Source organism: Manihot esculenta, chromosome 18, assembly GCF_001659605.2.
Source record: "Manihot esculenta cultivar AM560-2 chromosome 18, M.esculenta_v8, whole genome shotgun sequence".
Taxonomy (NCBI): domain Eukaryota; kingdom Viridiplantae; phylum Streptophyta; class Magnoliopsida; order Malpighiales; family Euphorbiaceae; genus Manihot; species Manihot esculenta.
This window is the reverse complement of record NC_035178.2, coordinates 22,115,368-22,139,974: the sequence shown is the minus strand read 5'-3', so window position 1 is coordinate 22,139,974 and position 24,607 is coordinate 22,115,368. Positions and strand designations below refer to the sequence as shown.

General features: G+C 43.6%; 1 non-coding gene across 1 annotated transcript; it reads left to right on the top strand.

The window, feature by feature from the left end:
• Positions 1–20,695: 20,695 nt before the first annotated feature.
• Positions 20,696–20,802, top strand: LOC122722576. Its single transcript, XR_006349514.1, has one exon. It is a non-coding gene; the product is annotated as a small nucleolar RNA R71 (small nucleolar RNA).
• Positions 20,803–24,607: the final 3,805 nt, after the last annotated feature.

Sequence of the window (24,607 nt, the reverse complement as noted above, 5' to 3'; positions counted from 1 at the left end):
CCTAGGGGACCCTTTTATAGTGGCTGGCCAGGCCACGTTCGGGGGCCGAATGTGCCTCCGCATCCATGCAATGTTCGGCGGCCGAACATAAGGTTCGGCGGCCGAACCTGCACTTCCCTCTCTTAGACTTTCGGGGGCCTAACGTGCCTCCCAAAGTCCATGCATGTTCGGCGGCCGAAAGTGAGTTTCGGCGGCCGAACCTGGGTTTTCCCTTAAAGAAGTTTTCATGCAAAAACTCATTTAAAATCATACTTAAAACATTAAAAACATGAAAACATTTTATAAAAAACATGCTTTTACCCTTCTAGAGGTTTCCGACACCCAAATTCCACCGGACGGTAGGAATTCCGGTACCGGAGTCTAGCCGGGTATTACATTCTCCCCCCCTTAAGAACATTCGTCCCCGAATGTTCCTCAACTAGCACATGCATAGCAAAACAACATAACATACATATAAAACACATAGAGACTAACCTTAAAAGAGATGGGGATATTGCTGGAGCATGGACTCCCGTGTCTCCCAGGTACATTCTTCCATATTGTGGTGGTTCCAAAGGACTTTCACCATCGGGATTTCCTTGTTCCTTAGCTTTTTGATCTGAGTGTCAAGAATCCGCACTGGTTGTTCAACATAAGTGAGATCCTCTTGGATCTCCACATCAGGCTCACTAAGAACCTTGCCCGGATCTGACACGAACTTCCTCAACATGGAAACATGGAAAACCGGATGGATTCTCTCCATAGAAGCAGGCAAGTCCAGCTTGTACGATACATTCCCAACTTTTTGCAAGACCTCAAAGGGCCCGATGTACCGTGGAGCTAACTTACCTTTCTTTCCGAACCGAACCACCCCTTTCATTGGAGACACCTTGAGCAATACTAGATCCCCCTCCTGAAACTCTACCTGTCTCCTGCGGATGTCTGTATAACTCTTCTGCCTGCTTGTGGCAGTCTTTATCCTTTCTCTGATCATGGGCACCACTCTGCTGGTGATCTCTACAAGCTCAGGCCCTGCTAAGGACCTCTCTCCAACCTCTTCCCAGCAAACAGGTGACCTGCACTTCCTTCCATACAAAGCTTCATATGGAGCCATCCCGATGCTAGCATGATAGCTGTTATTGTAGGCGAACTCCACCAAGGGTAGATGTTGCCTCCAAGAACCGCCAAAATCTAGCACACACATCCTGAGCATATCCTCTATTGTCTGGATGGTCCTCTCTGACTGTCCATCAGTCTGGGGGTGGAAGGCAGTACTGAAATCCAGCCTGGTACCCATAGCATTCTGCAGACTCCGCCAAAACCTGGAGGTGAACTGGGGCCCTCTATCTGATACTATAGACACTGGGACCCCATGCAGCCTGACAACCTCGTCAACATACACCTGCGCTAACTTATCCACAGAGTAATTGCTCCTAACAGGGATGAAGTGAGCAGATTTGGTGAGTCTGTCCACGATCACCCATATGGAGTCTAGTCTGTTGGATGTTGTCGGTAACCCCACTACAAAATCCATAGCGATATTCTCCCATTTCCACTCTGGAATCGGCAGTGGGTTAAGCATTCCAGCCGGCTTCTGATGTTCCAGCTTCACCCTCTGACATATTTCGCAGGCTGACACGAACTGTGCCACTTCCCTCTTCATAGCTGGCCACCAATACACTCTCTTCAGATCTTGATACATCTTAGTGGCTCCAGGGTGAACACTGTATCTTGCATTATGAGCCTCTCTCATAATGTCTCCTTTTAGCCCGATGTCATCTGGTACACATAGTCTGTTCCCATAGCGGAGGATCCCCTTACTGTCGAACCTGAACTCACTGTTTTTGCCTGACTGAACAGTCCTGGCAACCTTTACTAACTCTGGGTCCTCATGCTGTTTCTGAGCCACCTGCTCCAGAAACACGGGTGTTACTTTCATCTGTGCAATCAAAGCACCTGTACCAGACAACTCCATCAGTAGACCCTCATTGATGAGTTCATAAAATTCCTTCACCACCGGTCTCCTCTCTGCCGTGATGTGGGATAGACTGCCAAGTGATTTCCGGCTTAAGGCATCAGCTACTACATTAGCCTTACCCGGATGGTACTGGATCTTGCAATCATAGTCACTCAACAGTTCTACCCATCTCCTCTGCCTCAAGTTCAGCTCTCTCTGGTTCAAGATGTGCTGCAGGCTCTTATGGTCTGTGAAGATCTCACATTTTATCCCATAGAGGTAATGCCTCCACATCTTGAGGGCAAAGATAACTGCTGCCATTTCCAGGTCATGTGTGGGGTAATTCAACTCATGCCTCTTCAGCTGTCTAGAGGCATAAGCGATCACCCTACCATTCTGCATCAACACACAACCCAGGCCTACTCTGGATGCATCACAGAACACTGTGAAATCCTCATTGCTGTTTGGCAGAGCTAACACTGGTGCTGAAGTCAACCTCTTCTTGAGCTCCTCAAAGCTTTCCTCACATTGGTCGGTCCACTCGAATCTCTGATTCTTTCTAGTCAATCTGGTTAAAGGAGCTGCAATCTTAGAGAAGTCCTGAACGAACCTCCTGTAGTAGCCAGCCAAACCCAAGAAGCTTCTGATCTCAGTCATTGAGGTGGGTCTTGGCCAGTTAGTCACAGCTTCAACCTTCTTGGGGTCCACTTCTATCCCATTCTCTGACACTATATGCCCCAAGAATGATATGCTCCTTAACCAGAACTCACACTTGGAGAACTTGGCATACAAGCCATGTTCCCTCAAGGTCTGTAATATAATCCTCAGATGCTGGGCATGCTCCTCTGCATTCCTGGAATACACTAGGATATCATCTATAAAGACAATAACGAAGTGATCCAGGTATGGTCTGAATACTCTATTCATGAGGTCCATGAATGCTGCAGGGGCGTTAGTTAACCCAAACGGCATTACAAGGAACTCATAGTGCCCATATCTGGTCCTGAAAGCTGTCTTTGGTGTGTCTTCTTCCCTTATCCTCAGCTGATGGTACCCTGATCTTAGATCTATCTTGGAGAAACAACCCGCTCCTGCTAACTGGTCGAATAGATCATCGATCCTTGGCAATGGGTACTTGTTCTTGGTAGTGACCTTGTTCAACTGCCTGTAGTCGATACAAAGTCTGAGGGATCCATCCTTCTTTCTCACAAAAAGCACTGGAGCACCCCAAGGTGAGGTACTCGGTCGGATGAAGCCCTTATCTACCAGATCTTGCAACTGCTCTTTCAGTTCTTTCAATTCTGCTGGTGCCATCCTGTAGGGAGGGATAGAGATCGGTCTAGTTCCAGGCATCAGTTCAATCTCGAACTCTATCTCCCTAGCAGGTGGTAGTCCTGGAAGCTCTTCTGGAAAGACATCCAGAAATTCTCTGACAACTGGCACTGAGGCTGGCTCCCTGACCTGACTATCTAGCTCTCTCACGTGAGCTACATACCCCTGACATCCTTTCCTAAGCAGTCTACGAGCCTGTAGGGCCGATATCAGACCTCTAGGCGTACCCCTCTTGTCTCCTCTGAAGACAACCTCTGACCCGTTCTGATCTCTGAACCTGACTACCTTGTCCCTGCAGTCCAAGGTAGCACCATGGGTAGATAGCCAATCCATCCCTAGAATGACGTCAAAATCTGTCAAATCTAGAACCACAAGGTCGGCGGAGAGGCATCTTCCCTCAACAAACACTGGACAGTACCGGCAGACTGACTCTGCCGCCGTCGGGTCACACTTGGGTCCACTGACCCATAGGGGACACTCTAACCCAGAGACCATCAACCCTAACCTCTCAACTGCCCTCGGAGAAATAAAGGAATGAGATGCACCCGGGTCCATTAATGCATACACATCAGAACACCCAATGATGAGATTACCTGACACCACGGTGTTGGATGTGTTCGCCTCCTGCTGAGTCATTGTGAAGATCCTGGCTGGAGCTGATGGACCTTCACCTCGGGAACCAGAAGAAGAGGCTGCCCCTCTCCCTCTACCTCTGCCACTGCCCTGTGTTGTGGCTGGAGCTGCTGGTTGTGCCACACTACCCGAAGCTGTCTGTTGGGGCTGGCCCATGAAAGGTGCTCTAGGACAATCCCGAGCTATGTGTCCCTCCTGGCCACATCTGAAACATGCATTGGTCCCCCATCGACACGCTCCCTTGTGTGGCCTCCCACACCTTTGGCATTCTGCACCATCTGAGCCTGAACTCGAGCCACCGCCAAATCCTAGACCGGATTTCAGCTTGTTCCAGAACTTGTTCTTCTTGGGCTTCTTAGTGCTACTCCATCTCTTACTACCTGAACTCTGAGTAGAGGGTCCTAGCCCTCCTCTGCCTGGGGTCTTAACCCCTGAAGACTGGGTCACTGACTGCTTCACTGACCCCTCAACTATGGCACTGGCCTCCATTCTTCGAGCCATATCTACCACTGTGTGAAAACTCTCCCTCTCAGCTGATTGAATCAATGAGGAGTACCTGGACTGTAATTTCATGACATATCTCCTGGCCTTCTTCACATCTGTATCTAGAGCTTGCCCTGAGAAGGGTAATAGCTCCAGAAATCTGTCTGTGTACTCCTCTATGCTCATGTCTTCTGTCTGTCTCAGTTGTTCAAACTCAATCATTTTCAACTCTCTGGAACTATCTGGAAATGCCCATCCAGCAAACTCATTGGCGAATTCCTCCCATGTCATACTGTCTAGTCTCGGGTCCACATAGCACTTGAACCATTCCTTTGCCTTTTTGCACTTCAGGGTGAACCCTGCCATCTCAATGGCTCTTCTATCATCCGCCCCTAGCTCATCAGTGATCGTCTTCACTGCTCTCAGGTATTCAAAGGGATCATCCCCTGACTTATATTTAGGAGCATCCAGCTTAAGGTAAGCTGTCATTTTCACCTTACTCCCACTGGCTGAGCTAGGTCTAGGAGGTTGAGTATCTGGGGCTACTGGTTCTGTAGGTGGTGGAGGTGGGGATGCAGCATTCCCCGGGGTGGGGTTTGCTGGGTGAGGATGGAAGGATGAGGGTGGATAGGCTGGGTACTGTGGGTACGGTGGATAGAAAGGTGGATAAGGCATGTGAGTAGGGTAGGGATTAAAGCTGGAGTAATCCGACGTACTTCCCATCGGATACCCGGGACTCTGTGCATAGGGTGGGTAATAGGGTGGAAAACCATACCCCGAGGCCTGAGTGCCTCCTTGTGACTCCCCTGTCCCTTCTTCTGACATGCCAACATCCAGATTCCCATCCCTTCTCTGATCTTCTTCCATAACCTCCCTCACATCTGAAGAACTTCCTCCTCTTTCTGTCCCCCTTCTGCTAGTATCAAAAGACCTTCTAGGGTCCCTTGATACTCTTTCTCTGTTTGTTCTGCATGACATTGCCCTAGGCAATGTGGGAGGACGGGCGCTCGTGCCCTCATCCTCTGGTGGGACTCCTGTCAATCGTGCAGATCGACGAGTTCCTCTCATTCTGTTCTCTGAAAAACAGCACATAACTCGCAAGCATTAGCATCATATGGTTCATGTGGAGACACATGAACCTACATCACATACATGGCAAACATAGCATATCATTTATGCGCATGCATATTGTCATGGCATATCACATCATCATAGTAAGACAGGACTCTACATCCTATCCTAGTGGACATGACCTTTCCTATTGTGCTTGACCTTCTATAACCTCTATGAGCCCGACACTGTAGGTCCGACCATATGAACCTAGGGCTCTGATACCACTTTGTAACGCCCCGGAAATCCGGACCGCTACTGGCGCTAGGATCCAGATCGGCATAAGGCCGCCGGGACCCGTAGCAAGCCTAACATATACCTGTAAACCTGCTTAATCCCATACATGATCAACATCATATATAAAAAAATTAAAACTTTTCTTTTTATACATGCAGTGAATCACCAACTCAACCTGTGCATACTCTGAACATATACATAAATAAAGTCCCTCTGTGGGATCTCATCAAAGCCTCAAAGGCTATACATCATGTGTTGAGTTAGTTTTGCATAAACATCATATCATAAGATCATGTACATAAAAAGGGATTAGCAATACACTATGGTCAAGCACAATTCTAACCTCAATAATCTCATTACATAACATACTGAAACTCTTACATTTCATCATAATACAACTGTCATGTCCACAATCTAACTATTACATACATATGACTTTTCTCTTCTTTTCTTCTCTATCAATCCCGTACCTGCAAACCTGGGGGTTAGGGGAGAGGGGTGAGCTAGATGCCCAGTGAGTAGAACTATATAAAAAAAAAATTTAAAACATGCTATAATGGAATGCATCATTGCACAAACATTTCACATCATGGACGGACCGACCCAAAAATCCCTCAGCCCCATGCCCGGCCCTATTATGGACACCACAGGACTTCGTATTGCCCGGCCCTATTATGGGCACCACAGGACTTCGTATTGCCCGGCCCTATTATGGGCACCACAGGACTTCGTAAATCGGAGCTATTGCCCGGCCCTATTATGGGCACCACAGGACTTCGTACACAGGACTAGTGAGTCGTGCAATGTCCCTCCTCATCAACCACAATATAATAATGCAATGTAGCATATTCGTGATTCTAATGCAAACATCCTATATTATAGTCATGATGCATGAAACATGATAAAATATTCACTTTCTTAATTTAAAAGATTAAGTATAGTTCCACTCACCTCTGACTGACTCTGTCAAACTCTCAGCAGCTGGCTCACTGCTGGGGTCCTTGGTTCCTCGGGTCCGAACCTACACAGGTGGACTCCAATGAGGGACCAAACATATATAATCATAACTCTAAGGTATCCCCCAAAAACCCCCTAAAATATCATGAAAACATCACAGAAAATATGCATGAAATGGCTGAACAGGACACCTTCGGCGGCACCTTCGGCGGCCGAAAGTCCTGGACAGAGACGAAACTCAGCTAGGTTCGGCGGCACCTTCGGCGGCCGAAAGTGCCAGACAGAGACGAAAGTCTCTTTTCGGGGGCACCTTCGGCAGCCGAAAGCTGCCTTCACAAGAGGGGTTCGGCGGCCGAAACTCCCTTCGGCTGCCGAACCTGGTTTCTGCCAAATGGCAGAAACTTGGTTCAAATGAACCTCCTGCCTCCCAAAACCACAGATCATGCATATTTCTCAACCAAAACATACATACAAGTTCCTAGGGGCCTCAAACATGCATATACCCCATCTACAACACTTCATACACACACAATCAAGCTACATTGCTCAAAAACTCAACATAACCCATAAACTCAACATATGTCCTAAACATGCATTTCTACCCATAGATCTTACTTAAAACTTGTTTAAAACATAAAAAGGGTTCAAGATCGACCCTTACCTCTTGAAGAGACGAGAGGAAAGTGATCCTAGCTTGGAGATGGAGAGATTAAGCTCTTTGAACCTCCAAGCACTCAAAACTTGCTCAAAACTTGCTCAAAGCTCACAAATCTTCAAAACGAAGTTATAAACTCGTTAAAACCATGAAAGATCTAAAGGAAACACTCAAGATCGAGGGAGGAGCGGTGGAGACTCACCTTGGCCGACAATGGGAGAGAAAAAGCTCGCCCGTGCGGACCTAGGGGACCCTTTTATAGTGGCTGGCCAGGCCACGTTCGGGGGCCGAATGTGCCTCCGCATCCATGCAATGTTCGGCGGCCGAACATAAGGTTCGGCGGCCGAACCTGCACTTCCCTCTCTTAGACTTTCGGGGGCCTAACGTGCCTCCCAAAGTCCATGCATGTTCGGCGGCCGAAAGTGAGTTTCGGCGGCCGAACCTGGGTTTTCCCTTAAAGAAGTTTTCATGCAAAAACTCATTTAAAATCATACTTAAAACATTAAAAACATGAAAACATTTTATAAAAAACATGCTTTTACCCTTCTAGAGGTTTCCGACACCCAAATTCCACCGGACGGTAGGAATTCCGGTACCGGAGTCTAGCCGGGTATTACAAAGGTTTTGGGAGCGCTTTTGGCCTCCGAAAGCTTTGTTTAAACGAACCAAAGTTCGGCCGCCGAACCTCAAGTTCGGCCGCCGAACATGCATGAGTTTAGGGGGCACGTTAGGCTGCCGAAGGTCTTTGACCAGGCCACCTATAAAGAGCCCTCAGATCGGAAATGGGCAAGTTTTCTCCCCATTCTCAAGCTCAAGTGAGTTTATGCCCTCCTTTGGTCATTTTCATGTTTTCTCTACCCATCCCTCAAGTTTTTCATGAGTTCTACCCTTGTTTTGAAGTTTTGAAGTTTAAAAAGGAGTTTTGGGAGCTTGGAGACTTTTGGAGCTTGGATCCTCCACACCTCCGAGTTAGGGATCGCACCACCCCTCGATCTTCAAGAGGTAAGTGTAGATCCTTGCTTTCCTTGTGTTTTAATGAAGTTTTAAGTAAGTTTAATGGAGTTTTAATGGTTGAGTATGTTGAGTATGGGTAGATATGCATGTTTAGGTTTATGTGGGTTTTATGCCCAATGTATGCTTATGCCTGTTTATGGATGTTTATGTGATGTTATGTTGAAGGTTTAAGCTAGTTTATGTATGTGGGAGAGTGTATGCATGATTGGGAAAGAGCAAGTGAGGTTTTTAGTAGTTTTGATGTTTTTGGCTTATGTGGGTCATAAGCTATTTATGTATGCTTTAGGATGTTCTTTGTTGGAGTTTAAGCTTGTTTAAGCTCATTTGTGCATGGTTAAGGGTTTATGCATGTTTTTAAGAGGTTGGGTGCTTGTTTTGAGGTGTTTGGAAGGTTTGGGGGGCTTATATGCATGAGAGGCTGAGTTCTGGACGAACTGAGGTTCGGCCGCCGAAGGTAGTTTCGGCCGCCGAAGCTGCCTGTGGATGCATGGATTGGCCGCCTAACCTTGCCCCCGAAAGGTGTGTTTCGGATCTGAAGCAGACTTTCGGCCGCTGAAGGTGATGTTCGGCCGCCGAAGGTGCCTGACTTTCGGATCTGGAGTGAGGCTTCGGCCGCCGAACCTGCCGCCGAACCTGCATGACTTTCATCTCTGGAAGGGACCTTCGACTGCCGAAGGTGCCGCCGAAAGTGCCCTGTCCAGCCCTTTCAAGGTTGTTTCCTATGCATGTTTAAGTGATGTTTTGAGGGGTTTTTTGGGGAGTTGTTTATGAGTTGTTTAGAGTGTGTTTGGCACCTCATTCAAGTCCACCTGTGTACGATTGGACCCGAGGGACCGAGGAGGCCATCAGTGTTAGCTGTTGCAGAGTCAGTCCAGCGTCTGCCAGAGGTGAGTAGGACTAAACTTAATCTTTTATTTTACGAAATCAAATGCCTAAAGCATGTTCATGCATCATGTTTATATGTAATAGGTTGATTGCACTAGTTACACGAATATGATGCATTGCATTATTTATTGTTGATGTGGATGGACCAAGGCGACCCCAATAGCCCTATTTATGTTATGTTAATGAAGTCCTGAGGAGCCCGAAGGGCCGGGCATAATGAAGTCCTGAGGAGCCCGAAGGGCCGGACACCATGATATGTTACAGAGAGAGGGAGTTTTGGTGGTCATGTCCAATCTGTTATGTGAAATGTTTGTGCTGTGACGCATTTCATGAATGCATGTAATTAATGAACTGTTTTCTTTGTTTCTACTCATTGGGCTTTTTAGCTCACCCCTCTCCCCTAACCCCAGTGTTGCAGGTATGAGGAAGACCGGGAAGTCTCAAGAGTTAAGGTTGTGCTTATGTAATAGATTAGTACTTTTAGTGTGGACATGTAATACAATTGTGATGTAATGTAATGTAAAGTAGAGAATTGTTTATGGATTAGTGCTGTGCTTGGCCCTAAGACTTGGTTAGTCCCTGTTAGTACATGATGTATGTTATGGTTTAATGTTTAGTTGTATTTGAACTAATCTTGTGGCATGTGTTGTTTACCACGCTAGAGTTTATGATGAGGACCCTAGTGGAGGTCTTACGGTTGTGGTTTGATGCTTGCACAGGTTAGGTTCTAGTTCTTTGGATGTGACTCCGGCTTGATGTATGTATGTTGACCCAGCTAGAGTTTTGATGAGGGCTCTAGTAGGGGGTTTCTTTATGTTTTCAGTTATGTAGCATACAGTTCAAGGTCGGTATTTACATCAGATGTTACAGTTTTTATGTTAAAGTTTTGATCATGTATGGGATTTGACCAGGTGATAGGATGTATGTTTGGCTTGCTACGGGTCCCGACGGCCTTAAGCCGATCTGGATCCTAGTGCCGGTAGCGGTTCGGGCCGTTATAGAGGGGTATCGATTTCCGGGTGTTACAGAGTGGTATCAGAGCTTTGGGCTTCAAGAGTACGGTGTGTTGCACATCGGAAGGAGGTTGGTTTAGAGGTCATAGAAGGGCAAGCACAATACGCAAAAATCATGTCCACTAGGATAGGATGTAGAGTCCTGTCTTGTTTGATGATGATGTGGAATGCCATGATGTTATGCATGTGCACTAATGTTATGTATGTTATGTATGTTATGTATGATATGCTATGTATGTTGCAGGTTCATGTGTTTCCACCTGAACCGTATGATGCTAATACTTGTTTGTATGCTTGTGTGTTGTTCTTCAGAGGAGCCAGAATGCAAGGTGCTCGTCGATCTGTGGAATCGACTGGAGTTCCATCTGAGAGGGAAGGTATGGACACCTTTCCCCCTACTCTGCCAAGAGCGCAGTCGTGGAGAGTCAGCAGATGGGGAACATCAAGGGACCCGGGAAGGTCTTTTGATGAAGTCAGAGGAGGAATGGCTCCAAGGAGAATGTCAGCTAGTATGAGGGAAGTGGAGATGGATGTTCAGAGAAGAGATATTAGTTTGGGAATCAGAGTGCCAGAGGAAGGCATGGGAGATTCTCAGGAGGATGCTCAGACTCAGGATTCTAGAATCTCGGGTTCAGGAGGGATTGATCCCTCCACTTTGAGTACAGCCGCCACAAGAGGAGTAAAGTGGGGCAGAACCCTAAGGAGGAAGAGGAAGAAGTTTTGGAAGAATTTGAAGTCTAGTCTGGGATTAGGTAGTGGTTCGAGTTTTGGCGCCGATACTTCTAGTTGTATGAAGTGTGGGAGGCCGCACAAGGGAGTCTGTCTGATTGGGACTAATCTATGTTTTAGATGCGGTCAGGAAGGGCACATGGTGCATGAGTGTCCCATTGCGCCCTGGTTGGCACAGTCTCAGCGGGCAACTTTAGGTAGAGCGGCTCAGCCAGTAGCTCCAGCCATGGTTCAGGTTAGTGGTCGAGGCAGAGGAAGAGAGTTAGCCTTTCTTTCTGAAGGTTCCCGTGGAAAAGGTTTGTCAGCTCCAGCTCGGATCTTCACCCAAGCTCAGCAAGAGGCAGACACATCGAACACGGTGGTGTCAGGTACGCTCACTTTTGAATGTTCTGATGTGTATGTTTTTGTGAACTCTGGTGTTTTTCTTTTTCTTCAGTTGCTCTAGGAGCCGTCGAGAGGTTGAGTTGATAGCTTCTGGGCTAGAGTGTTCTCTTTGGGTCAGTGGACCCGAGTGTGATCCATCTGTGGCAGAGTCAGTCTGCTGGTCCAGTTCTGTGTCAGTTGAGGGTAGATTCCTTCCACTCGACTTTGAGGTCCTAAACTTGACTGTCTGGACGTCAATCGAGGGATGGATTGATTTCTGCTCGTGGTTCTATATTGGTCTGCAGAGACAAGGTAGTCAAGTTCAGAGGACAGGATGGGTCAGAGGTAGTCTTCTGAGGGGACACAGTAGGGATGCCTAGAGGTTTGATGTCAGCCTGTCAGGTTCGTAGGGAGCGTAGGAGGGGTTGTCAGAGGGTTCTAGCTCTTGTTTGAGAGTTTTGCAGTCAGGTCAGGGAACCAACCTCAGTATCTTTGGTTAGAGAGTTTTAGATGTTTTCCCAGGTGAGTTGTCAGGTCCACCATCTGTTAGGGAAATGGAGTTGGGCATAGGAGTGGTGTCTGGACCCAGAACCATTTCTATTCTCCCCTACGGGATGGCACCTGTAGAGTTGTAGGAGTTGTTAGAACAGTTGTGAGACTTGGTAGACAAGGGGTTTTATCCGACCTAGTACCTCACCCTGGATTGTTCTAGTGTGGTTGTGGGAAAAGAAGGATGAATCCTTGAGACTTTGTAACAACTGTAAGCAGTTGACCAAGGTCACTACCAAGGGCAGGTATTCCCATGTAGGATGGATGATCTATTGAAACAGATAGTAGAAGCTGTTTGTTTTTCAAGATAGATATGAAATTCGGGTACTACCTGTGAGAGTTAGAGTTAGTTTTGGGTTAGTAGTGAGAAGAAGCCAGTTAGTGAAGATGAAGAGAAAAGAGTAAGGATCAGAGTAGCGCAGTGGAAGCGTGTTGTGTTTCAGGTGAAGGTTGGGTATTGCTAAGGTGTCTCTTTGGGAAGGGTGATTCTTTATGGAGAAAATCCATTTGGATTTCCGTGTTCCTATATTATGGAAGTTCGCGTCAGGTCCTAGTAGGGTTCTTAATGAACCAGAGGTGGAGATCGCAGGAGGTCTCACCTATGTTGAGTAGCTAGTGCGGATCATGGACACATAAGTCAAGAAGCTGAGGAACCAGGAAATCCCGATGGTGAAAGGCTTTTGGAAATCACCACTGGATAGTAGTGAGTGTTTGGGAGACCCGGGAGTTTATACTCCAGCAGTACCTGTGTCTCTCTTTTAGGAGAGAGGTTTTTGGTTTTGCTTGCATGTTGCTTGCTTGTTTATGTATGATTGATGTTATGTTTGAGATTACCTGTTTGTTGTGGAACATTCGGGGACGAATGTTCTTAAAGGGGGGAAGAATGTAATACCCGGCTAGATTCCGGCATCGGAATCCCTGCCTTCCGGCGGAATCTCCGTTGGAATCTGGAATTCTGAAGATGCCAGAGGCTTCTAGAGGGGTAAAATGTATTTTCTAAAATGTTTTTACTGATTTCATGGTTTTAAATGGAAATGAATTGAGTTTTGAAAAGAAAAGACCAATGAGGCATTTGCCAGGTTCGGCCGCCGAACATGGAAAGGTTTTGGGAGCGCTTTTGGCCTCTGAAAGCTTTGTTTAAACGAACCAAGATTCGGCCGCCGAACCTCAAGTTCGGCCGCCGAACATGCATGAGTTTAGGGGGCACGTTAGGCTGCCGAAGGTCTTTGACCAGGCCACCTATAAAGAGCCCTCATATCGGAAATGGGCGAGTTTTCTCCGCATTCTCGAGCTCAGGTGAGTTTATGCCCTCCTTTGGTCGTTTTCATGTTTTCTCTACCCATCCCTCAAGTTTTTCATGAGTTCTACCCTTGTTTTGAAGTTTTGAAGCTTAAAAAGGAGTTTTGGGAGCTTGGAGACTTTTGGAGCTTGGATCCTCCACACCTCCGAGTTAGGGATCGCACCACCCCTCGATCTTCAAGAGGTAAGTGTAGATCCTTGCTTTCCTTGTGTTTTAATGAAGTTTTAAGTAAGTTTAATGGAGTTTTAATGGTTGAGTATGGGTAGATATGCATGTTTAGGTTTATGTGGGTTTTATGCCCAATGTATGCTTATGCCTGTTTATGGATGTTTATGTGATGTTATGTTGAAGGTTTAAGCTAGTTTATGCATGTGGGAGAGTGTATACATGATTGGGAAAGAGCAAGTGAGGTTTTTAGTAGTTTTGATGATTTTGGCATATGTGGGTCATAAGCTATTTATGTATGCTTTAGGATGTTCTTTGTTGGAGTTTAAGCTTGTTTAAGCTCCTTTGTGCATGGTTAAGGGTTTATGCATGTTTTTAAGAGGTTGGGTGCTTGTTTTGGGGTGTTTGGAAGGTTTGGGGGGCTTGTATGCATGAGAGGTTGAGTTCTGGACGAACTCATGTTCGGCTGCCGAAGGTAGTTTCGGCCGCCGAAGCTGCCTGTGGATGAATGGATTGGCCGCCTAACATTGCCCCCAAAAGTTGTGTTTCGGATTTGGAGCAGACTTTAGGCAGCCGAAGGTGATGTTCGGCCGCCGAAGGTGCCTGACTTTCGGATCTGGAGTGAGGCTTCGGCCGCCGAACCTGCCGCCAAACCTGCATGACTTTCGTCTCTGGAAGGGACCTTCAGCCGCCGAAGGTGCCGCCGAAAGTGCCCTGTCCAGTCCTTTCATGGTTGTTTCCTATGCATGTTTAAGTGATGTTTTGAGGGGTTTTTTGGGAGTTGTTTATGAGTTGTTTAGAGTGTGTTTGGCACCTCATTCGAGTCCACCTGTGTAGGATTGGACCCGAAGGACCGAGGAGGCCATCAGTGTTAGCTGTTGCAGAGTCAGTCCAGCGTCTGCCAGAGGTGAGTAGGACTAAACTTAATCTTTTATTTTACGAAATCAAATGCCTAAAGAATGTTCATGCATCATGTTTATATGTAATAGGTTGATTGTACTAGTTACACGAATATAACGCATTGCATTATTTACTGTTGATGTGGATGGACCAAGGCGACCCCAATAGCCCTATTTATGTTATGTTAATGAAGTCCTGAGGAGCCCGAAGGGCCGGGCATAATGAAGTCTTGAGGAGCCCGAAGGGCCGGGCATAATGAAGTCCTGAGGAGCCCGAAGGGCCGGACACCATGATATATTACAGACAGAGGGAGTTTTGGTGGTCATGTCCAATCCGTTATGTGAAATGTTTGTGCTGTGACGCATTTCATGAATGCATGTAATTAATGAACTGTTTTCTTTGTTTCTACTCACTGGGCTTTTTAGCTCACCCCTCTCCCCTAACCCCAGTGTTGCAGGTATGAGGAAGACCGGGAAGTCTCAAGAGTTAAGGTTGTGCTTATGTAATAGATTAGTACTTTTAGTGTGGACATGTAATACAATTGTGATGTAATGTAATGTAAAGTAGAGAATTGTTTATGGATTAGTGTTGTGCTTGGCCCTAAGACTTGGTTAGTCCCTGTTAGTACATGATGTATGTTATGGTTTAATGTTGAGTTGTGTTTGAACTAATCTTGTGGCATGTGTTGTTTACCACGCTAGAGTTTATGATGAGGACCCTAGTGGAGGTCTTATGGTTGTGGTTTGATGCATGCACAGGTTAGGTTCTAGTTCTTTGGATGTGACTCCGGCTTGATGTATGTATGTTGACCCAGCTAGAGTTTTGATGAGGGCTCTAGTAGGGGGTTTCTTTATGTTTTCAGTTATGTAGCATACAAGTCAAGCTCGGTATTTACATCAGATGTTACAGTTTTTATGTTAAAGTTTTGATCATGTATGGGATTTGACCAGGTGATAGGATGTATGTTTGGCTTGCTACGGGTCCCGGCGGCCTTAAGCCGATCTGGATCCTAGCGCCGGTAGAGGTTTGGGCCGTTACAGAGGGGTATCGATTTCCGGGTCGTTACAGCGATCCTCTTAGGCAGAATGAGTGACGAACAAATGTTCGTCTGGGAAGTCTTCCTTGACTGGACAAGGCGCAGAGCTAGATGGGAGCCGGCTGAGGTGGTCAGCTATAAGATTTTCTTTCCCTTTCTTGTTTCTTATCTCTAGATCAAACTCTTGTAATAGAAGAATCCACCGAATGAGTCTCGGTTTTACTTCCTTTTTCTTGATCAAATATCGCAAAGCTGCATGGTCAGAATAGACAATGACTTTGGTCCCCAAGAGATATGGTCTAAATTTCTCTAAAGCAAATACAACAGCTAAGAGCTCCTTTTCTGTTGTTGTGTAGTTTCTTTGTGTGGCATCCAGTGTGCGAGAGGCATAGTGAATGATGTGGGGTGAGTTTCCCACACGTTGCCCCAAGACTGCTCCCATTGCATAGTTGCTTGCATCACACATGATTTCAAAGGGCAAGTTCCAATCAGGTGCTTGAATAACTGGGGCAGTCACAAGCAATTTCTTTATCAGATCAAATGCACTTTTGCAACCTGTATCAAAATCAAATGTCACATCTTATTGGAACAATTTACTTAAAGGCTGTGTGATTTTGGAGAAATCTTTTATGAATCTCCTATAGAATCCTGTATGACGAAGGAAAAAATGGACTTCTTTAACATTTGTAGGATAAGGCAGATTTTTAATTGTGTCTACCTTAGCCTTGTCTACTTCAATTCCTTTAGCTGAAACAACATGTCCTAAAACCATACCTTGATTAACCATAAAATAACATTTTTCATAATTAAGCACAAGGTTAGACTCAAGGCATCTCTGTAGGATTTTTTCCAAATTGGCAAGGCATTCGTCAAAGGAGTTACCATGCACTGTGAAGTCATCCATGAACACTTCAATTGTCTTACCCACATTGTCAGAGAATATACTCATCATGCATCGCTGAAAGGTGGCAGGTGCATTGCATAGTCCAAATGGCATTCTTCTAAAGGCAAAAGTGCCAAAAGGACAAGTGAAGGTGGTCTTCTCTTGGTCCTCTGGAGCAACTGGAATCTGATAAAAACCTGAATAACCATCAAGACAACAATAATGGGACTTACCTGCAAGCCTTTCTAGTGTCTGATCAATGAATGGTAGTGGGAAGTGGTCCTTCCTTGTTGCAGCATTGAGCTTCCTATAATCCATGCATACTCGCCACCCATTCTGAACTCTAGTGGGGACAAGTTCCCTTTCAGCATTTGGGACAATGGTAATTCCAGTTTTCTTTGGAACTACATGCACAGGACTTACCCATTTGCTATCAGAGATAGGATAGATAATACCTGCGTCTAGGAGCTTGACTATTTCTTTCTTTACTACCTCCATCATAGGTGGATTCAGTCTTCTTTGAGCATCTCTGACTGGCTTGCATTCATCCTCCATGTGTATTCTATGCATGCATGTGGAAGGAGAAATACCTTTGATGTCATCTACGTTCCACCCTATGGCTCCTTTGTGTTTCTGGAGTACTCTCAAGAGGCTTGCTTCTTCATGTTGGCTCAACTCATTGGACACTATTACTGGTAGTGTCCTGTTAGCTCCCAAGTACATATATATTTCAGATGGCCTGGAAGAGGTTTCAAATATGATTCCGGTGCTTTCTGACTGGTGTTCTGCGTTGGACTCTGTTCAGCTTTACCTTGTGCAAGGACTGACTGCAAAGGCAGACTGGAAGAGCTTGCTTGGGCTGGAGGCTGAAGGGATGCGTTGAGGATGGTTTCAGTTTGCGATGGAAGCTGTGGTGAGAGGTTCGGCGGCCGAAAGATAGTGGAGTTCGGCGGCCAAAAGATGGTAGCTTCAGTTTGCGCAAGTATTTCCTGAAGTGGTGCGACTGACTTTCCTTTATTCCGCGCTTGACTGCAGACTACCTGTTGGATGCTACAGACTATTTCCTTAAGTTTTGGTTCTTTCTGGCTCTCAATCCGTACCTGATCAGTATCTCTGTAGAAATCACTGTTAAGAATATCATCTTGATTTTCATAAAAAATTTTCTGTCTCAAACAGTCAACAATATCAAGACCATAAACAGGGGACATATCATGTGGATATTTCATAGCATCATAGACATTGAATTTAATGACTTCCCCTTCAAACTCCATAGTCAAAGTACCATCATGCACATCAATCTTAGTCCTAGCAGTGCTCAAGAAAGGATGTCCAAGAAGGATATCAGAACTAGTATTGCAACTGTCTTCCTTAGTACCAATCATATAAAAATCTGCAGGAAAGACAAGTTCATCTACTTGAACTAACACATCTTTTAGAACACCAATAGGATATATCACAGAGCTATCAGCTAATTGAATTACAACTTTTGTATCTTTCAGTGCACATGCATTCAAAGAATTATACATGGATAGAGGCATAACATTAATGGATGCACCAAGATCACACATAGCTTTCTTAATACCAACATTCCCAATCTTACAAGAAATAGCAAACATACCTTTATCTTTGCATTTAGTAGGGAGTTCTCTTTTAATTACAGCAGTAACAACTTCACCTACACTTACTTTTTCTCTTGCAGCAAGCTTTCTTCTATTGGTACATAGTTCTTTCAGAAATTTTGCGTACCTGGGAATCTGCTTAACAGCATTTAGCAGAGGTATGTTGATTTCCACCTTTCTGAAAGTCTCAAGAATCTCCTTTTCTTCCTTTTCTTTTTGTGTTCTTTCAAATCTCTTTGGAAAAGGAGGTGGAATGTGAAAGCTTACTGACTCGCGGTTGTCGAAGCCGGTCAAAAATAACCTTTCCGGTTATCAACAATTTTAAAACTGCAGATAATGGTAAAGGATCGAATCCATAGAGAATTGAATACTTATTTATTTTTCCCAACAAGATCAAGAGAATCAACTGAAAGCACAATTGAAAGCAAGTAACTGAAAGCAGAGTAAAAGTAAAGTGCAATAAAGTAAAAAGGGGGGTTTTGGAATTGATTTGACTAACAACTATTGAAAGCAATTAAATCAGCAAGTAATTAAAATAAAAGAGGAAATCAATATGAGAAAAGTCTAGTTGAAGATATGGATCCACTTTGGTTGTTTGGATTGATCATTGAAACTTATGTTCACTTGATTGATCCAATAGATTAGTTATGGGGATGGAAAACGCTTCTCACCACCATGTCTCTCCTTATGATTAAATTAATTAGGGAACGTCCTCTAATCAATTACTAATTAACAAATTGCCAAGGAACGTCCTTGGGCCTTAGGCATCAAAACAATTGTCAATTGCATAAAGAATTAGAGAGATCCAATCCTAGCTACTCCAAACGCATGAAGATGATGCTAGATCATACAATTCCTTAGTTTTTACACCAAGTGTTCTTAGGTCAGAATATTTCCAGCAATTACGGACTAACAAATATCCCAACTAACAATCAATTAACTTTGCAATCAAGAATCAAGTGGCCAATTTGATCAAAACAACAAAGCAATCTTAGATTTAAGCACACAAATTGCATGAATATTGAACTAATCAAAGACAAATAGTTTATATTCAGATCTCACAATCCTTTAAACAACCTTAGTTTCAACCAATCCTCAACTAGAATTAAGGATTTCAGTCAGTCATGGCTGAACCAAAACAGAAAAAAGAAGAAGAGAGCAAAGGAAGAAGAACCGGCGGTGGCAAACCCTTGGGCGGAGCGGCGGCCGAATCTTGGTGGAGTTGGGGCGGAACAAATCTGCCTCTTCTTGTCTTCATAAGATCTTTAAATATGTCTTGAGAGGCTGCCTAGGGTTTCTTGGGTGTCCATGCATCTTTTAGAGGCTGCCCAAAGTGCCCTTGGTCCAATATGTGCCTTCTATGTGCATGTGTGAAGGCAAAAACGTGGAGAATGTATCAAATTGTAAGGGATAGGCTCTTTGGTCTTTTAATTGCTGCCCAAGGTCTTCAAGATACTGTCCAAGTGTGTTCAAGTTGCTGCCCAAGTTGCCTCTTCACTTCCCTTTGCCGCCCATTCACAAATTAAGGAAGGTGGAGCCTCCTTTTGCAATCTTGAATTTTGAATGTGCAAGGCATGAAGTGGGAAACATGTAATCTTTGGATTTGGCTTCCTTAGTAAGCTGGATCTTGAAATCCAAAATCTGGATATGAATCTTGGAGATTTGAATTTCAAAATACTTTCCTTATTTGGCTCTTCATATAAGGCAGCTTGAGATATGGCTTCTTGAATAAGGAAAAGGCTACTTGGAGATTTGAAATTTGAATTTCAAATTGCCTTGGCTGAATGTTCTTTCCATATTTACCACTTTCCTTATTTAGAACTTTCCTTATTTAGCTTGACTTGATTTCAACTTGGCAGGCTTGCTCCCTTTTGCTCCAAATAAGGCAATTTTAAGGGGATTTTCTCCAGATTGTCCTTTTTCACCATTTTCTGCAAAACAATGCCAAGAGTACTAAATTAAGCAGAAATCAAGTAAATAATCATCAATAATATCAAGATAAAAAGGACTAAAATATGCTCTATCACTTACCTTTTGATCAGTCTTCTGCGTAGGAGGTGCTTCAGGTGGAGCTCGGCTGGCCGGCTCATGGAGATGGGGTTGTACAGATGTTTCAGTTTGCGCAGGAGAGGTTTTAGGTTGTGCAGGCTCTTGTGCAACTTGCTTTTCTTCCTCATATCTGGCATCTTGAAGCTCTTTTCCACTTCTCAAAGTAATGGCACTAATATTTTGTCTAGGATTAGTTTCAATTTGAGAAGGGAGCTTACCTTGGAATTCAGATATGCTCATGGATGCAGTCAGTTGTCCTATGTCTTGTCGCATGCCCTGCATGGCATTTACCATTGTTTCCATCATCTTTTCAAGGTGCTGGATGGAATTTGGAGGTGCTGGTTGGGCTTAATTCCTTTGATAGTTCTGATAGTTCTGATTGCTGTTGGCCCTTTCATAGCTGAGATTGGGATGGTCCCTCCAACCTGGGTTGTAAGTGTTGCAATATGGATCATATCTAGGCTGGTTGTTATATCCTCCAATGGCATTAACTTGCTGGTTGTCTTCTTAAAGAGTAGGACATTGATCAGTTGGATGTTCTACATATGCACAAATACCACATGGCCTAGGTGGCTGGGATGCTTGAACCTGTTGGACTAGTCCTATGGCAAAATCTTTCATTAAAAATGTCAGTTCAGAAATAGAAGGTGAACTTACCTCATTGACTCCTGCCTGCAGTTGCTTTTCTTCTCCATATTACCTAGATGAAGCTGCAAGTGTTGAGATCAACTCTCTCATCTCCCTAGGTGTCTTGTCTGCAATGGATCCTCCACAAGCTACATCAATGAATCTCCTTTCTGAAGAAAGCAGTCCTCCATAGAAGAATTCTATGAGTGCCTTATCTGAAATCTCATGTTGAGGACAATCTGTACACAACCTTTTAAATCTTTCCCAATAATCATATAAATCTTCAGATGGTTTCTGTCTAATGCTTGAGATTTCTCTTCTAACACCAATAGCCTTATGAGTTGGGAAATATTTATTTAAGAAGGTTATTACCATGTCATCCCAAGAAGTAATAGATCCAGGTGGTAAGTAAAATAGCCAACCCTTAGCATAATCATCAAGTGAAAAAGGAAAAGCTCTTAACTTAAAATGATCTTCAGAAATACCTTGAGGTCTCATAGATGAACAGACAATATTGAACTCTTTCAAGTGCTTGTGTGGACTTTCATTTTCTAATCCTCTAAACTTAGGGAGAAGATGAATCAAACCTGTTTTCAATTCAAAGGGAACTATCAGAGGTGGATAGGTGATGCAAAGAGGTGCTTGATCGCCTATAGGTGTTGCCAATTCTCTCATGGTTCTTTCTCTTGGCACTGGAGCTCTCATGGCTGGATTTTCTTGAATTATTTGGTCATGGGCAACATATCCATTTTGGGCAGCATGTTGTGCATTAGGTTCAGCCATTGGTGCGGCTTGGTGGTGCGTTCCGGTGGTGTTCAGATGGTGGTAAGAAGCTCCTTCAGGCGCAGGTGCGACTTCGGTTGGGTGTTCAGGCACAGTGGCTTGCTTTCCTAGTCTCCTGATGGTGCGTTTAATTTCTGGATCGTAAGGCAGAGTGTCCCTATGTTCAGATCTGGTCATGAAAGAAAAACAAACAAGTTGGAACAATTCCCCGACAACGGCGCCAATTTTTGACTCGCGGTTGTCGAAGCCGGTCAAAAATAACATTTTCGGTTATCAAAAATTTTACAACTGCAGATAGTGGTAAATGATCAAATCCACAGAGAATTGTAAACTTATCTAATTTTCTCAACAAGATCAAGAGAATTAATTGAAAGCGCAACTGAAAGCAAGTAACTGAAAGCGGACAAAAAGTAAAGTGCAATAAAAGTAAAAGGGGGGGGGTTTTGAGGTTGATTTGATTAACACACTACTAAAAGCAATTAAATATGCAAGTAATAGAAATAAAAGAGAAATTCAATATGAGAAAGGTTTAGTTGAAGAGATGGATCCAAATAAAAGAGAAATTCAATATGAGAAAGGTTTAGTTGAAGAGATGGATCCACTTTGGTTGTTTGGATTGATCATTGAAACTTATGTTCTGTTGATTGATTCAATAGATTAGTTATGGTGATGGAAAACGCTTCTCACCACCATGTATCTCCTTATGATTAAATCAATTAGGGAACGTCCTCTAATCAATTACTAATTAACAAATTGCCAAGGAACGTCCTTGGGCCTTGGGCATCAAAACAATTATCAATTGCATGAAGAAAGAGAGAGATTTAATCCTAACTACTCAAACGCATGAGAAGTTGCTAGATCATACAATTCCTTAGTTATTACACCAAGTGTTCTTATGTTAGAATAATTCCAACAATTACGGACTAAAAACTATCCCAACTAACAATCAATTACCTTGCAATCAAGAATCAAGTGGCCAATTTGATCAAAACAACAAAGTAATCATAGATTCAAGCACCAAATTGTATGAATATTGAACAAATCAAAGACAAATAGTTTATGTTCAGATCTCACAATCCATAAAACAACCTTAGTTTCAACCAATCTTCAACTAGAATAAAAGGTTTCAGCCACTCATGGCTGAAACAAAACAGAAAATAAAAAGAGAACACAAAAGAAGATGAACCGAATTGATGGAGCTTGGTGCGCCTTGCTTGGTCGGATGGGGGAGAAGGAGTTGCTGTCCAATCTGTCTTGGATGGCCTCTTTGAGATCTTTAAATATATTTTAAGGTGCTGTCTTAGGGTTTCAAGAGGCTGCCCACATTTTAAGAGGCTGCCCAAAATGCCCTTGGTCCAAGATGTGCCATCAATGCACATGTGTGATGGGAAAAACGTGGGGCATGTGTGGCTTGTGCAAGAATGGGTCTTTTGGTCTTTGTTTTCTGCCCAAGTGTCTTCAAGATGCTGGCCAAGGTGCCCAAGACTTGCCTTCACATTCTCCTTGCCGCCCATGCACTAATAAGGAAGGTGGAGCCTCCTTTGCAATTTGAATTTTGAATGTGCAAGGCATGTGGTGGCAAGCATGTGATCTTTGGATTTGGCTTCCTTGATAAGCTAGATTTTGAAATTCAAAATTTGAATATGAATCTTGAAGATTTGAATTTCAAAATAGTTTCCTTATTTGGCTCTTCATATATGGCAACTTGAGACTTGGCTTATTGAATAAGGAAAATGCTACTTGGAGATTTGAAATTTGAATTTCAAATTGCTTTGGCTGAATGTTCTTTCCTTCTTTGCCACTTTCCTTATTTAGAACTTTCCTTGTTTAGCTTGACTTGAATTCAACTTGGCAGGTTTGCTCTCCTTTGCTCCAATTAAGGCAGTTTTAAGGGGATTTTCTCTAAAAAGTCATTTTTCACAATTTTCTGCAAAATAATGTCAAGAGCACTAAATTAAGCAGAAATCATGTAAATAATCATCAATAATATAAGATAAAATGGACTAAAATATGTTCTATCATCTCTCTCCTTACCGCCCATATCCTTGCATTGATGAGGTGGAGCCTCTCTTTTGAATTTTGAATGTGCAAGACTTGAGGTGGCATGTGTGTCTTCTTTGGCTTTCTTGACAAGCTGAATTTGAATTTCAAATTTGAATGTGCATCTTCTAGAGATTTGGCTTCTTCAATAAGGAAAAGAGGTTCTTGAATATTTGAATTTCAAATTGCTCTGCACTTTCCTTGTTTGTCACTTTCCTTATTTAGCACTTTCCTTAATAAGCTGAATCTTGGATTTTGAATGCTCTTAGAGATTTGAAATTTGAATTTCAAATTACTTTTCTTATTTGTCTCCTCTTCAGTTGCAACTTGGCATGCTTGCTCTCCTTTGTTCCATTTTAGGCAGTTTTAGGAGCATTTTCTGCAAATCGTCTCTTTACACCATTTTCTGCAAAATAAGATCAAAATCACAAAATTAGGCAGAAAAAGTGTAAATTAATATCAATAACATCATAATAAAGTGGTCTAAATTTGGACTGATCAAATATCCCCACACCTAGCCTTTTGCTTGTCCTCAAGCAAGTAAACTTAGTCAAACAAGCTCTCTTCGCTACTTGATCCTTTATTTCCACTTAAGCTCTCACTCTAGATATCTATTTTGAAGATTGCAGTGAAGAATGTATGCATTAAGGTTACTCACCTTCTTTCCTTGTCTCCCTTTACCTACCATGGCTAGTATTTGTTTTCCCCAAGAGAGATTACACATGCACATATTATTTGTTCAATTAAGACTCTTTCTAGCTTTCAGAATGATTTGCCCTTACCTTGAAGTACTCTATTCGGCCTTTTGCACTTAAATCTTGCTTGAAAAAGTCACCAACCTTTTGATGTGAAGGTATATATTTTCAATTGGTCACCTATCCAAGCGGCTACTAGCTCTGTTCATAGTCTTTTGACCATTGGAACAGTTTAAAATTTGTGCTTTGAAGTCTAAGCCTTTGTCAAATTTCCTATCTCAACGGATTTGGACAAACCATCACCAATTGCTAAAACAAGTCATGTTAAGTTCATTCACACATCTTTCAATTCATTCTCTCTAATGAGCAATATATATTTTTCACCATGGCAAGCTCACATATTCAATTCAAAAAGGAAGTTCCCAAAAATGAATACAACTCACTGCAATTGATTTAACATAGGTTTAAAGAGTCATCACATCAATGGGGTCATGGAAAGAAAGCTCATCCAACATAGCCTATGAGTTTGAATAATGTAAACCAAAAAATGAAAAAAAATTCAAACTGTGGCTATTCAAACTAAAAATTAAAGCAAAAATGGACTAAAATTAAAA